At 49.1% G+C, this 16,054-nt stretch overlaps 1 protein-coding gene across 2 annotated transcripts in view; it reads left to right on the top strand.

Moving 5' to 3' along the window:
- The first annotated feature begins 6,166 nt into the window (after positions 1-6,166).
- The window catches only part of Lrrc8d (leucine rich repeat containing 8 VRAC subunit D), a 106,750-nt gene continuing 96,862 nt past the window's right edge, over positions 6,167-16,054 (top strand). Inside the window, exons 1-2 of one of the 2 annotated variants that reach the window (XM_057772691.1) lie at positions 6,181-6,306; positions 7,099-7,143. The gene's annotated coding sequence lies outside the window, so the exon portion shown is untranslated. Of the gene's footprint in view, positions 6,307-7,098; positions 7,144-16,054 lie in introns of both variants that reach the window. The other variant, XM_057772690.1, reaches the window with a different exon arrangement.

Below are 16,054 nucleotides of genomic sequence, written 5' to 3'. Positions count from 1 at the left end.
GTAATTTTGGATACCAGTAGCAAGTCTCAGGTTGTGGCCTGTACTTGCCACTAAGAGCTACAAGCTGGGGGCTCCTGCAATCCTGTCACTAAGTTTAATTTGCTAGGACTCCATGGCTCTCAGAGAAATGTGCTTAGTGGTTTATTGTGGAGAAAACCATGTGGAATAAAGATAAAGAGATTCATGGGGCAGTGTAGGGGAGTACAGGATCAGACTTCTAGCCCTTTCTAGGCACACCACCTTGATCTGGGTGCTCTCTGAACGTTTCTTTGTAGAATGTTTTAAGACTTCATTCACACATTGGTAGTAAGTCGCTGGTCATTAGTGGTCAAATCACCTTCAGCTTCACTCCATAGAGGGGACGTGAAGGTCACAGTACCAACCCTCAAATTCTAACTTGGTATTCCAGGCGACCAGCCCCCATTTGGAAAACCACTTAAGAACAACCAGTCATCGACTCACACTGGCACAGAAGGACTTAAGACAAGAGCAGCAACAATACACAACTTTCAAGATTCCAAAAGCTTTCAGGACAGAAAGTCAAAAATAGCTATGTCATCCTATCACACAGGTGGTTATTATAGGCTATTGTAGACTCCCAGGAAGGAAATCACCAGGCCCTTTCTTGTGGTTCAGACTCATATCCTTAATTCCCTGTATTAGGGTCCTCCAGAGAGTTAGACACAATAGACTCCAGATAGATGGATACATTGGGTGATGATAGATAATAGATGGGCAAATAGATTTAGGTAGATGATAAAAATATTTAGATATGAACATGAGAGGGTTTATTATGGGAATTGAAGGCTGAAAAGCCCCGTGCAGTATCTGCAGGCTGGAGAAGACCCGGGTGAATCCAGTGTTACTAGTCTGAGCCCAAAGGCTTGAGAGGCAGGTGCTGTGTGACAATATCCCTGGGAGACATGAACAAATGTCTACTCACCCCAGAGAGGGGCTGACAACAGACCACAGTGAGGACACCAGCGAAGTCCACATTGGGGAGCCAATGAGTTTTACTGGGTTCCCTTACAGGAGTAGGAGAGGTTACTTATCAGAGCAGAAATGACTCAAAGACAGCTGGGTCACCAAAGGCCACCCCAGCCCAGATGTTTACAAAGCTGGGAACTTGGAATACCCTGCACAGCTTGCAGACTGCTCAGCGGGCTGCAGAGCGTCCTTTCCAGGGGCCGCAGTTGCTCTACGCCTCTTCCAGGCAGCTGGGCTTGTCTGAGAGCCACTCAACCATCTTCACTGCTTGCTTTGGGAAGGAGGAGCCTGGTGAATCTGGTTTCAGGGCCTTCAGGAAGCTGTTTTGGGTATTTACCTTCTGGTTTAAGGGGCTTTCCCCTTTTCCATAGGCTGGAGTATTTCAATCTAGGAGCAAAGTGTTACACAACAAGGGGACGGTCCATGAGGTCGCCACGATATCAGAGGAAGGACCGCTCTACAGTGGAACAGACATTCTGAGAATGTTAGTCAATTGTGTCATTTTACAAAGTGAAGTTTGTACAAACTAAACACCTACAAGGCCCTCAGGCTATATAGTCTTAGGGAACCGCAGGTGGTTGTTGACAGCCTGTTTACTAAATCAGGTTGTATTTAGAAGGCAGAGAAGTGTGTGTGTGTTGTGTGTGCATGTGTGTTGTATGTGCATGCGTATGTGTGTGTGTGTGGGGTCATTGCCATGACAAGTACCGAGAGTTGTTTGAAGAACAGATTTGTTTTGGCTCAGGGTTATAGATATGCCTGCCCTGATCACGTAGGGCCATTGCTGTGGGCTTGAGATGACACAGGGCATCATGAGACAGCAGGTAAGGGCACAGCTGCCTACCTCATGGGTGCTGGAGAAAGGACAGAGGACAGTAAGGAAGCCAGCTATTTCCACAAATGCATGTCCCCCAGCGACCTACTTCCTCCAACAATGTCCCGTCTGTTCAACTTTCCAAAAGCCTCCCGGAGAAGAATGCCACCCGCTGCAGACCAAGTCCTGGGTGCGTAAGCCTGCTCAGAACACTTCATACTCGAGCCGCGACAAGAACTAACACATTTCTTGAGGGTTTCGATGGAGATGGTGAAAGAAAAAGCCGAGGTGACTTCAGAGCATTCTGTCCAAGCAGCGCCAAGGGCAGCCTTACCAAATTGGGGGAGGGGAGCTCTGAGGAGGAGCCAGCTCCAACGGGAAACCAAAATGAAGTCTGTTCACTCAAGTCTGTGCGAGTGGGAAAACCGAGAAACAGCACAGGTTGGAGCTTAGGAGAGAGGGCTCAATACTGCAGATACAAATGGAGTCACTGGCCTGGGGAGGAATTGCAAACCCGGTGAACTCAGGCACTGAGTGAATGGGCACCTGGGAGCGGGGAGAAGCCAGTGTTCTAAAGTAGGTGACAGTATTCAGTATTTCTGAGAGGCCAATCAACAGCAAGGATTGCTCACTGCTTTTGACGAGGTTGACATCATGGCTACCTTGACAAGATGTGTTAGCAGAAACCCTGAGTCCGGGCTGGAGGTGTACCTCAATTGCTGGAGTGTTTCCCTCGCATTCCAGAAGCCCTGGAGTTCACCCCCAAGACCACAGACTCCCGCACGGTGGTGTTTAGCTTGGGAGGTGTAGGCAGGACAGGTATTAGAACTCTGAGTTCAAGGCTGGCCTGGGACGTAGGAGAACCTGTTTCAAAATAAACAAACACCAAGAATCAATGGAGTTTTAGAGGAAAAAACAAGAGGAATTGATAACAGAAAGGACAGAGAGTTCTTTTGAGGTATTTCCATGCAAATGTGAGAGAACTGGGTAGAGGAGGCAATCAAGAGAAGTTTCACGCCTTAAACTGAAGGGTGAATATACTTGCTCTTACTGAACGCCCCTCTTGTCTCTCGCTCCAGTCACATCCTTCTCAAGGGATGACTCCGGCCGGTGTCACCTCTCTCCTTGTTTGTCCCTCTCCACTAAAGTGTTGGCCACCACTTTCTAGCCAGGCCAGAAGCAGGTAGAAAACAGAGCTTGTACCGATTTGCAGGTGGCTGAATTTTCTGTGTTTGTTCCCTTGTTTGTTGTTTTCCCCTTAATTCACTGAAATGGTGGGTTCACTCTGGGGCTACCAATCAGGAGATGCCTGCTCTGCCAGCCAGGCCTGCAAAAGTCAGCCAATCTCAGAACCCATTTGAGGAGGCACAGATGGGCTTCCCGTCCTCTCGGGGTAAGACATGTGCCTTAGTTTTCTGGTTTCAATTTCGACACACTCTAACTTTAGCTGTCTGGCAACGCGTTACATCATGAGAAGTTACCCAACACGATCCACCCAGGTCCATTTCCTTTCTGACCGGTTCACAGCTACGCTGGGGTCCATCACAAATATCCTCAGCTGTGGGGGCTGATCTAAACCCCTGAATGCAGGGGGGCTTGGACAGTTAGTGGGGCCACTGGCAGTGGGACCAGGTGCTATCTCTAATGAATGATCTGGCTTTTTGGAGGCCATTTTCTATGGAGAGATACCTTGCTCAACCTGAGATCAAATCCCAAATGTGACGCATGCCAGGTAAACACTCCACTGATTAAGATATGTTTCCAGAGGCCACGTGAAAATATTCTTGACACATAATTTTTCCATTCATGCACTAAAAGCAAAAAATTCTTAGATGTGGAATTGTTTATTCAAAAATACTACATATTGTCGGGCGGTGGTGGCGCACGCCTTTAATCCCAGCCCTCGGGAGGCAGAGGCAGGCGGATCTCTGTGAGTTTGAGGCCAGCCTGGTCTAGAAGAGCTAGTTCCAGGACAGGAACCAAAAAGCTACGGAGAAACCCTGTCTCGAAAAAATAAAAATAAAAAAAAAATACTACATATGCTTTTCATGTTATGTTTAGTCCCCGCACTTGGGAGACAGAGGCAGGCTGGATCTCTTTGAGTTCAAGGCCAGACTAGTCTGCACAGTGAATTCCAAGACAGCCAGGGCTACATAGAGACACTGTTTCAAAACAAACAAAACAAAATGCCCACATTGAGGGGCCGGGGAGATGGCTCAGGGGTCACTTTTGCAGATGGCTGGAGTTGGAGTCCCAGCACCCATATCAGACAGCTCCCAATTGCCTATGACTCAGGCTCCAGGTGGATCCAGCACCTCTGGCCTCCATGCACCTGCTCTCACTGGTAAACCACACAGACTACACAACACACTGACTTAAAAACAAATCTCGAGGCTGGGCATGGTGACTCAGTCTCCTATAACCCCAGCACTCCACAGGTTAGATCATGAGTTCCGCAGACACAGCGAGTTCAGGTCAGCCTGGACTACAGAGAGCCTGTCTCAAAAACAAAACAGACTCTCCAAATTGTATTTCATTAGTTTGTGTAATTTAGTCTCTCATTCAGTGTGTTCTCTGCGGTGTGCGTTATAGACTGTTATCTGAACATCATTTGTTTACTCTGCCAATATTTTTTAGGGGGCTGGGGATTTTGAGACAGGAGCTTTGTGTAACCTATGCTGGCCTCAAATTTGGTATGCAGCCAAGGGTAATCTTGAATTTGCTGTTCTCCTGACTCAAGGGCTGAGATTACAGGCCTGAGTCCCCATGCCCACCTTTTAGTTTGTACCAATAATAAAACCATTTTTAAAATACCAAGAATCCACTTAAAACAAAGGGAAGATAGAAAAGTAAGTGGAGTATAGAGTTATATCCACAAAGGGCGGAACTTTCTAAGCGGATAGCAGTGGGGTGTTTTCTGGCAAGCTATCACATCACCGTCAATGGGATGAAAAGGCCTAACCCCCTAGATCTGCAAATCCAGGACTGTAATTAGATCACCTGCCACACACTGGCTGCCCTTGCACTTCCTCCTTGGGAGGGTGTGGGGAATAGGAGAGGCTGCACTCTGAAGGGTCCCAGAAGGAAAGAGAGAGCAGAGGCTCCATCTTGAACCGCCCTTGCGCTGCTCAGCGGGAGGGCGTGGGTCCTCGCCTCTCAGCTCACCCCTTCCCTGTCTGGGCTGTGCCCAGTGGCTCACCATCTAAGGAGCTACTGTCCTCGTTCTGAAGCTCAGAAAACCATCTCTGTAGTGCCTCTCTCTATAGGACCCCACCCTTCCTGGGTGCCTTGTGTGGCGCAGGCTCATTAAGACCATGAGATGTTAAATGGATCTTGATGGAATGTTTATGGGCACTTCCCCACAATTCCAGAAGCACGTGGTTTCGGATGAAAGGAGATACTTAAGTACGGGGAGGGAATCATTTGTTTTCTTTGATTGAACCAAAATAATTAGCCCGCCTGACTCGGTGTCTTGGCCTCTGCCTCTCTACGGAGGAAAAATAGACCAAGAAAACTTCTACCGCACATCAGCAAAGACACACGGGAAAGCGATTAAGTTGGTAAACTTTTAACAACGACTTCCCAAGTGCCTGTTTCATATGCACGAGGTTTTTGGTGAAAAGGAACCTGGTGAGGGAGGTCCAGGTACAGCTGAAAACAAAATCGGCGAGAAACTGCTTTAATACTAGAAGTAGCTTGGAGAAGCTGAGCAGCTGTTCACGCAGACATTCAGTTGCAAGCTCCCCAAATCCCAGGCAATTGCTTTCTCCTTCGAGTTTGAAGGCACTAGATGACTTTTAATGCCCTCCGCCCCCAACTGTCCCAATCTCCAAATGATCGATTTTTAGTGGTCAGAATACCATCCTAAAATTGTAGGACCGACGAAGCTGCCCGGTCCAGCCCGTTTCTACAGAGAACAGACAGCTTGGCACCATGCCCTGCCTAGGTGCGCGTTGGGGTTAGATAAGCACTGCGCCTCGGGCGACGTTCGGCAGCCATTCTTCTTTTCTCGGTGCACCTGCTGAGCGGCTAGCAGCCAGTCCGGGATCCCGGCCACCTCTCCACCACCCGGCACCTCGGACCAGCCGGCCGGACCCCTAGGCGGGCGCGGCGGGGCGCGCGGGCACAGCGCAGGCAATCACATGGAGGCCCGGGCCAGCCCCATTGGCTGCGACCCGGCCAGTCGCGGCGCTCGCAGACTGCGGTTGGTCCCAGAGCTGCGGCGCCTGCACGGGCCCGGAGTCCATGTTACGCTTTGTCTAATTCCCCTCGTTACAGAGTCATGTGCTGCTGCTCCCGTCGCCGCCGCTGCCGCCGCCCGGGGTGCCCCGGCTCCTCCGCCGCGCTTCGAGGTGGCAGCCGCGGGCGGGGCCGCGGGCTCAGGGTCCAGGGCGCCGCGCGCCTCCGGGGCGCGTCCCGGTGCAGCCGCCGCCCGCCGCAGGTGATGCCGCCGCCTCCCGCCTCCGCCTAAGCTCCGGCGCGCGCGGCCAGGGCTGCCCGCGAAGGTGGGTGCGCGTCGGGCCACCCGGGCAGGGAGGGAGCAGGTGGAACGGCCCCGGGGCACGCAGGCGTCCTGCTTCTCCGCGCCCCGTGCCGCGGTGGAGCCCAGGCTGCCTCCGGGGTCGCGATCGGGGACCCACGAGGGCTTCGGAACCCCGGGGCGGGCTGCGCGATCAGGCCCCCACCCAGCGCCGGGACATTGTTCCGCTTCGGGCCCTGCGCGGGCCGGGTGCCGGCTGCCGCGCTCCCGCCTCGGCCTCCGTGCGCGCGATCGTAGGGGCGGAGATTGCCCATCGCGGCGGCTCCGAGTCCTCCCGGAGGTGGGTGTCTGCTGTCTGGCCTGGTTGGCTGGGTGCCGGCAAGAGGAGCCCTTGAACTTCTCCAGAAACGCCTCCCCATCCGCCTCCGTCCCGCTCCGGGTGGGCGCGCGGAGAGCCCGCGGGCTGGGGAGGGGAGGCCCTGCGCCCCGCCCCCGGCGCCCGGGGGGGAGGGCACTGGGGCCGCAGGTGCACCCTGCACGCCGCGGGCCATCTCCGGGTTGGGTACCGGTATAATCCGCTTCTAGCTTGTTTAGAAGCGTGGGCTCTTGGGAACCGGACTTCTGCTTGATTCTGGTTTAGGGGCTTGGACAAGAGGAAAAGTGGGTGCCTGCCCAGAGGACTGTCGCCTCCAGTTACTGGAGGGTCGATGGGCGCCCCCCTCTTCCTGTCCCCCTTCGTGTGGGGTATCCCTAACAGATAAGGAAATGAGATTTTTGTTGTTGTTGTTCTTTGATTTTTCTTTTTTTCCTTTTTAAGCCGTCCGCAGTGAAGGAGAGCTGCTTCGGGTCGAGGGGAGGAGAGGTAGGTCCCCTCTGGAGAGGGTTGGGGTGTAGGGTCTCAGCGGTTCCCACGCAACTAGGGTTTGTGTGAGGCTGAATGTGGGGAAGTAGGATTGCTGGAAGGAAAAGCAAGGGAAGAGATGGGCGCAGGAAGGAAGAAGGCAAAGAGACCAAGTATTGATCGTCCTAGCCGAACTGGAGCCCCACCTTGAGACTCTTGGGGCTCCTATTTGATTTGCCTTTCCTCCCAAGATTTTCTTCAACTTGACTTTGAAAAGTTTTTTTTAGTTTTTATTTTTGTATTGGACAAGACAGCTGCGAAGATGTGGTTTTGGAAGAGATGTAGAAGAGCTGACTCCTGGGAACTTGACTTGGCAGTTGAAATAATAAAACCCCACCCTAGCAGCATTTACTGAGCACCTAGTACACACGCGGTGCCGCAGTGTGGGATGAGGCCCAAACAAGCAGGGAATTCCCGTCTGCAGTATGGGTGGGGGCTGTTTACTTAATAAATAGCCCGGGCCCATCCGCACACCAAGGAAAACATGGTTCAGACCTTCCTCCCCAAAGCTGCTGCCACCTCAGGCTGTCTTATAGACTCGGAGGAGTCACCCTGCCTTGTAAGCACCCATGTTAGGTCTACAGACACCATATGTTTTTACAGCTCGTGAACACTGAGCGGGTATGTTATCTGTTAGGTCAGGGCCAGGACTGTACAGACTTCAACTGAAGTTAAAATCCAGCATCTCGTCATGAAAAAGAGTTGAAGACTGAAATGAGGTGGAAACAGGGTAGTGTTGACTTCTTGCCAATTGTTTAGGGAGCCCTCCATAAAAGGACGAAGTAGCCCACAGTGCTGGACACGATTCCAAAATGGAGAGTTCCCTCCCAGCTCTTCCCACTCAAAGATACTATCTCAGATTCCTCTAGTTTTTATTGAAGGTGTGTAAACTTTGTTGACTGAAGCCTAACAGGCTAAGGGCAGAGTGAGCTGTCCTCAGATGACCCAGGGTCCCCTCCCTCTCCTCTGAGCACGGGCTTCTGATGCAAGAGTGTTGAGCCATGGCTGCAGCTTTCTTTGCCTGCTTTTTCCATTGAAAAACCTTGGTCAACAAGTGTCACCCCCCCCCCCATTAAGTTATATAGTCTATGAAGTTTTCTGACGGTTTTTATTTTATTTTATTTTATTTATTTATTTTTGGTTTTTCGAGACAGGGTTTCTCTGTGGTTTTGGAGCCTGTCCTGGAACTAGCTCTTGTAGACCAGGCTGGTATTGAACTCACAGAGATCTGCCTGCCTCTGCCTCCCAAGTGCTGGAATTAAAGGCGTGCGCCACCATAATATTACAACAATCTGATGTGTTTGACTTGTCCCAATAGTTAAATTGTTTTAGGAGCTCTCTGTTTTGGAAATTGAACTTTCCGGTATTGTGGGCAAGTTGTAGGTAAATTGGCTCAGACTGTAAGGCTAAAAGCCTTACGCACCTTTGTGTTTATGATCATCTATGTTCTTTTTGTTTTGTTTTTGAAACGGGGAGGGTCTCACACTGTAGCCCAGGTTGGCCTTTTCTTGGTGCTGGAATTACAGACACCGATACGGAAGGCCGCACATGTTCGTTCTTCAAGTGCTAATTTGAAAGACTTGGTGTTTGACCTGAGAAACACCAGTAGTATTGAGTACTGGCAGGAAGAGTGGCTCCTGGGTGAGCTGGAAGGAGGGGATCACTGTGCTCATGAGAGCAGATAAACATACAGAAGTCCAATAGTTCAGGATGACAATGTGTGTGTCAGGATGGGCAGAGACCAGAGTGGACAGTGTGACAGTAGGCAGGAGTGTGGTTGTCTCAGAGAAAGGACTTGGGGTGCACTTCAGTGGGATTTTTGAGAAGTAAATAGAAAACACTAACCTAGTTAGTGGGAAAGTTAGCTACCAGCGAGCCAGCAAATAAACCTGATGTTCTCCCCTGGACTGTTCAGCCTCGTCGCAGGCTGTTGGCAAAATGTGGAGAATGTGTGTTTCTCATAGCCCTGGGGCAGGTGCTACTGGCTTCAGGTGGGTAGACAGGCATTTTAAAACAGCCTTGAGGGCCCTGGAGATGGGTCAGCAGGGAAGGCTGTTTTATTCCTGGAGGCCGGGGTGAAAGGAAAGCCTGACTTCCACAAGTTGTTTGATATATACCCTCCCCCGAATAAATACGGTAAAACAGCAGACAAGCCTGAAAGCACAGGGCTGTGCTCCTAGACTAAAGAATGAGGTTGTCCGTGACCTCGACAGTGCCAAAGCATAGCGTTGGGTGCCAAGTTCAGATCCCCAACACCTTCATGAAAGCTGTGTTTTTGGCCTCAGTGCTGGAAAAGGGGAGACGGGAAGATCCCTGGGGCTTACAGGCCAGCCAAGCTGAGACATGGGCCCCAGTTTCTATGAGAGACCCTATCTCGAAGCCCGAAGTGGGAAGAAAAGGAGTATGCGGACCTCTGGCTTCTACACAAGTTCTTGTAGGTAGTGCCAAAGTTGACACTGCTTCCCTTCTTCAGTGAGCGGGAGTGTGGTGGTGGTAGCCTTCCCAGAAGTGAAGTTACAATTCTGAACAGAGGGAGATGGTTTGGGTTTTTTATTTTATTTTATTTTTTTGTTTTTGTTTTTTGAGGCAGGCTTTCTCTGTGTACCCCTGACTGTCCTGGAACTCACTCTTGTAGACCAGGCTGCCATTGAACTCAGAGACCCGCCTGTCTCAGCCTCCTGAGTGAGTGCTGGGGTTAAAGGCCTGCACCACCACGCCAGGCAAGGGAGGTAGTTTCTGATGTGTGAGGGATCATACGTTAGGCAGTGGCTCTGCGGAGATCTGAAGTGCTTAGGGTCTGTGCAAATCCTAATCAGGAGACAGAAAACTTTGGGACGGTTGATGGCTTGCGTGCAGGGTAATGTTAGGGGGTTCTGAGACCCAATGTGGTTCCTTTAGCAAATTCTTAAATTCCATAAGAGCTAGTTTAAAAATTCCAAGGAACAGGGGCCTCCCCACGTAAAGAAGGGTTCTGTTTGGTTATTCCAGAGGTTTCATTGACCGCCTTGCTCTTGATCTGTTCCTTTCATGGGTCAGAATAATGTCTCCTTTCAGCCAATTTGACAACTAAAGTAGCCCCCAAGTGATCCTACAATCTTGTCAGCTCCACCTTGTGGAGCCTGGAATCCAGTATGGTAATTGAGAGGGAGTGGCCCACAAGGAGCATAGGAAAGCTGCCCCCAGACCTACTATGCATAGGCTTCATTGTCACTTAAGCTGTCTTGCTAGCTGCCTTTCTGATTTTGTTTTCTTGTTGTTTTTGTTTTTTTAAAGCCACACCTACCACAGACTGGTGTCAGAGTCAAAATTCTCAGGGATTTGTTGCCGGAGCTCCTGAGTTTGTATGCATGGGCAACATTTTTTTTTCTCTCCTCTTGAGAGGTTGAGTTGAACCTTCTGTTACCTTATCAAGCTTTTGGGGTTTTGGTTCCATCTTGTAATCCTGTCAGGGAAAAAAGTGGGCAGCTATGGTTTTTCTGAAACAGTGGTTGCCACTCATGGGGTTGTGGCAGCAATTCTCAGATTCTGGTTGCTGCTGGTCTTCTCAGAGAGCCGAGTGTGCTGGGTATGGAGGGGTTCTAGAGGCTGGTTAACTGGTACGCCCCTCCTGGGAGTCTCTTGTCTACACTGCTCTGAGCTTCCTCAGTGGCGTTTGTACCTGTGGTGCCTGCCATTTTGCTGTTGTTGGAGCGTCACAAGTGTCTGAGAAGCCGACTTCCTCTTCTAGGAATCTTTTCATTCTGTGTAGATGACATCTGGAGGAGAATTGCTGAAATTGGAAACTGGCCAGGCCAGAGCTGCTTTTGAACTTGCGAGGGAGGTAGGCAGTTCCCCCTCAAGCTCTGAGTGGTTTTCTCCGTGCCAGTGTGCCCGGAACGCTGGCTGACAAGAAGAGACCTGGGCTTTGGCCTCAAGCATCTGCCGCTGTGCTTTAAGGGGCGCTGGGGTTTTGTGTGTCAGTTGGATTTCATGAGAACGTTAGGCATTATTCCTAGGTGTGCATTCAAGAAAACAGGCCGGGGCTGGAGAGATGGCTCAGTGGTTAAGAGCATTGCCTGCTCTTCCAAAGGTCCTGAGTTCAATTCCCGGCAACCACATGGTGGCTCACAACCATCTGTAATGAGGTCTGATTCCTTCTTCTGGCCTACAGACATACACACAGACAGAATATTGTATGCATAATAAATAAATATTTAAAAAAAAAAGAAAAAAAAGAAAACAGGCCGGACGTTACGTTCTAGGAACTTAGTGCTAGGTTCTTCAGGTGTTTTAGCTCTCTCCAGCAATATTCATTGATTCATTGATTCATGGAGACAGATTCACATATCTCAGACTGGTCTGGCTCAAATTCCAATTCCTTACTTACCGGAGGATGACCTTGAACTCCTGACCCTCCAGGTTGCCTCTTTTTCAGAGTTAGCCTTAGAGGCCTGCACTACCATGCTAGGTGAATACAGTGCTGGGAATTGAACCCAGGGCTTTGTGCTTGCTAGACAGACACTCTACCAACCGAACTCAACCCCCAGCCCCTAAGTTGGATGGTAGCCATCCAGTAGTATCGAAGGAGCAAGATTCTAAATATGATGGATTATATATGTAGCCCTTTCATTATGCATGCCCGGTGTATTCTGTCCCTTATCGTGGTCATGTCTGTCCAAATCATATGAGTAACTGGTTCTCGTGTCTGTTCTGGTTCACAGGTAACCTGTGTATACCTTCTGGAGATCAGGGATAATTCTATAAAAATGGGTGTTTGTTGAACATATGCTATATGACAATGAAACCCTTTGATATTGTCCTGCATTGCTGGGCTGTAGCTCAGTGGTAGAATGCTTTGTTGGCATGATTGAGACCTAGATTCAATTCCCTCAGTTGCCAAGAAAGGAAGGAAGGAAAGAATTAAAACTGGAGTGGATGTTGTGGATGAGACCATCCAGCCAGCCATGGAGTTTGCTGAAGCTTGCACATGCAGTTACAGGCGTCAGAATACAAAGGCTCAGAAGGAGGATTTCTCCTCTGCCTGGAGGTGTGTGTGTAAACAGTTGAGGTCCCTCGAGTCTTATTTATATAATTGAACCAAAAGGAGGTGCGCACGGTGGGATTTCTATCCTTGCAGGTGACAAAGTGCTCTGGATTATGAAATCTCTAGCCAGAAGGGATTTGCTCCAGGGAAACCATACAAAGTTTGCTAGTGGTCAGAACTTTGTAGATGCTTTTAGGCTGCAAATAAATGTTTTTGGGGAGACCAAGGAGTTATGATGGGATGGTGTGTTTTGGGGTTTTTTGTTTTTGTTTTCTGGAATGCCAGGAAGAAATCTGAAGAAAATGGCACAACACTGTTGTGTCGTTGCAGGCAAAAAGGACAAGGAATACCACTTTTAGGAAAGAGATTTGAAGAAAACACAGTCTTTTTTTTTATTTAATAAATTTTTGGGACAAAGTCACATAGCACAAGCTGGGCTCAAACTCTGTTTTGGAGGATGACTTTGAACTCATCCTGCCCTTGCCTCTGACTTCCAAGTGATGGAATTACTGGCTGCATCCTCAAGGCCAGCCCAGAAAATATAGTTCCAAATTTGTTCCCACGATGCTTTCTTCCTTGGGGGTCATGGCCACTCTGCCTCAGGAAGCATAAAGGTGTGATTCTGATCTTGTTGGAGTGGAAGCCCACAGAACAGCTGTTTTCCTGACAAAAAATACTCAGCATTTACAGTCTGCAAAGACTTAGTTCAGGGGTGCTGTCAAACTCGAGACCAGTGCTGTAAGGACTTAGGAAGGACTGACCACTTCAGTCCAGTGAGTCTGACTTGTGGATTTTAATGGTTTGCCTGTTTGTCTCCAAGCTCTAGGAAGTCTTTGTCAGTGAGAGGAAGACAGGGCGCTTCTGTCTCATGTCTGTCCTGCTTGTTTTCCTTTTTCCGGTATCATGTACCTGAGAGATTTCAAGCTTTGAATTAAGACATGAATTCAGATCAAATGTTAAGAAATGTGATTTCAGTTTGACTTAACCCAAGTCAGAGTCGGTGTGGAGAATATTCTTCTTTGAAATACGTACCAGGATCTGGAGAGATGGCTCAGTTGGTAAAGGAACTTGCTGTGTATGCCTGGTGACCAGAGTTTGACCCCCAAACCCCCATAGTAGAAGAAGAAAACCAGCCACACAAAGTTGTTCTTTGAGCCTGGTGGTGGTGATGCACGCCTTTAATCCCAGCTCCCGGGAGGCAGAGACAGGCGGATCTCTGTGAGTTCGAGGCCAGCCTGGTGTATAAAGTGAGTTCCACTACAGCCAGGGCTATTATACCAAGAAACCCTGTTGTGAAAAAAAAAAAGAAAAAAGAAAAAAAAACAGAAAAAATACCAAAAACCCAAAGTTGTTCTTTGATCCCCATATCCATGCATCCCAACACTTAATGCACACATGCGTGCACACACTAATAATAATAGTGAAAAGTGTATTTTTGGTTCTTTTTAATTTATTTTTATTTGTATGTGTTGGTGTTTTGCCGTGGGAGTCTGGTCCCCTGGAACTGGATTTACAGATAGTCGTGAGCTGTCATGTGGGTGCTGGGCATTGAATCTGGGTCCTCTGAAAGAATAGTCAATGCTCTTAACCACTGAATCATCTCCCCAGCCCCAATAAAAAGTTGTTTAAAAAGAAATGGTGCTTAAGGAATGACATGCAAGATTGACTTCTAACCTGCACATGCATGTGCAGACCCATGTATGCACGGGACACAAGCATGCACACATACAAAAGACCTGTCTGTCTTCTTGACCATGTTTGGTGAGTCAGAATCTCTGGAGGTGGAATTGATGGCGTTTGTTTTTATATTATTTTATGGAGGTCTTGCAGATGAAAATCTTCCTTGCCCCAAGGTAGCCAAGGCTGAGAGCCACCATCTTGTGTGATGTCTCATGTAGGCATATACACGGTGAGGACCAGGACAGCTCGCCTCCCCAGTTAGGCTCTTGGTGCCGCAATGCGATAGGAGTCCTGGACAAGATGGCGCCTCGTGGTCCCTTCTTGAGGTTTCCATGGTGAGACTGCAGTTTGTCCGACCCGGGGAAAGTGAGAATAGCTCGGATGCAGCTAGCTTTTCGTTTTCAGTTTAACTGCTAATGTATTCAGTTCCAAGAGGACTTTTAGGTACTGTTTTATTTCTTGGGTTGTCTTTCCTGCTTTTGTTGGGTTGTTAATATTATTTTTTCCTTTTGTAAAAGGAGTACAGTGGGGATTGTTGGTGTTCTGTAGCTGTTTGACCCTCCCCCCTTTATTTATGTATTTATTTATTTTTGAGGCATCTCATACAGCCCATGCTGGCCTCCGAGTCACCACGTAGCCAAGGATGGCCTTGAACCTGTGATCTTCCTGTTTCCTTTTTCCAAGTACTGGGAAACTATACCCACCTTTATTCAGTGCTGGAGATCAAACTCGGGCAGACAACTGAGATGCATCTCTGCCGTCCTTTGCTCTTTGGATCAGGATCTTACTGTGTGCATCGGTACAGGCTGGCTCAAGCCCCAAGTCCTCCTGTCTCAAGCTCCCTTTGACCTTCATTCAGATTTTAATCTGGCAATGTCACCGTGATCTTCTGAAATCAGCTCCGCTCCCTGGTGACTAAGCTTTCAAATTCATGAGCCTATGGGAGTATTCTTATTCTGTCAACCACAGTGAGGAGCAGTGCCCCAACCGGAAACTCACTGCTGGGTCTGAGCTGTATAGCGGCAGGAGAAGAAAGGATGGTGGGGACGCTTCTCTCCAGAGCCTGCTGGCTGCTGAAAACCTCTTTTCCTCTCACTATAGGGCCAAGGTGGGGTATAAAGAAGCTGTCGACAGCTGTGGGATGTAGCTAAGTGGTGCAGTTCTTGGCCAGTATACATGAGACCCTCAGGTCAGTGCCAGACACCAAAATTAACCGCATCAGTAAGCATTCCCTTCATCGACTGTTCACAGCAAAATTTGAAAGAGTTGGTGGACAACTCAGGCATTGCCGTGGAAGTCTAGAGCTCTTAGAGTTCTATATACCGGCTTGGCAGGTAAAGAACCTTTGGTCAGGCCTGGCTGACCTACCTGTGGAAGGAGACTGACGCCATGTTCTTCATGGCCTCTGTGCATGCTATGGCACACATACTCCTCCCCCCACCAAATGTATTAGGAATCATTTATTCTCAGATGTAACTTTTTCCCCCGTTTTGTAGACCAGGAAGCAATTAGATAACTTAGTGAATGCCTGAAGGTGTGTTTCTGTTTGCTTGTTGTTGGTTTTGTTTAGTTTTTGTGATAGGAATGAAACCCAGGGCCTTGTGCACTCTAGGCAAGGACTCTTCCACCAAGATATACTCCCAGTTCCTAGAATTCTTAATGATAACAACTATCATTTATTCAGCCTTGATTAATTGTCCAGATCTGTGTCCTGAAGTATATGTATGTTCTTGTTTAATTCTTCAACCAATCTTAAGTTAGCAGCAGGCTTACTCATGCAGCAGGTGAGGTTGTGAGGATGGCTAGGGCGTGTGATATGCACACCACTTTGTGCCAGGGAGGCGGAACCCCATAATACTTCTGTGGAAAGGAGGTTCAGAGTCGAGGCTGTGGCGGTCATGCTGTGTGTACAGTTCATTTGAGCAGCGTGGTTCCTGTGGGTCGTGTACCGTTCTGGTCATTTCACGAACAATTTCATGTGGGCGAATGCTTACCTTAGAATTCAGAGGGCCATGGTGTGTACGTGTGTGCGTGTGTGCGTGCGTGTGTGTGTGTGTGTGTGTGTAAGGTATGCTTGCGGAGGCTGGTGGCCATTGCTAGTTGTCTTCCTCACCTGCCACCCTAGGTTTTGAGACGGGAGTTTACAGATGGGCTAGACTAGCTCGGGTA

Source organism: Chionomys nivalis, chromosome 6 (assembly GCF_950005125.1).
Source record: "Chionomys nivalis chromosome 6, mChiNiv1.1, whole genome shotgun sequence".
Classification (NCBI taxonomy): domain Eukaryota; kingdom Metazoa; phylum Chordata; class Mammalia; order Rodentia; family Cricetidae; genus Chionomys; species Chionomys nivalis.
Note: the sequence above shows the minus strand (reverse complement) of the source record. Positions and strands in the feature narration are given on the sequence as shown.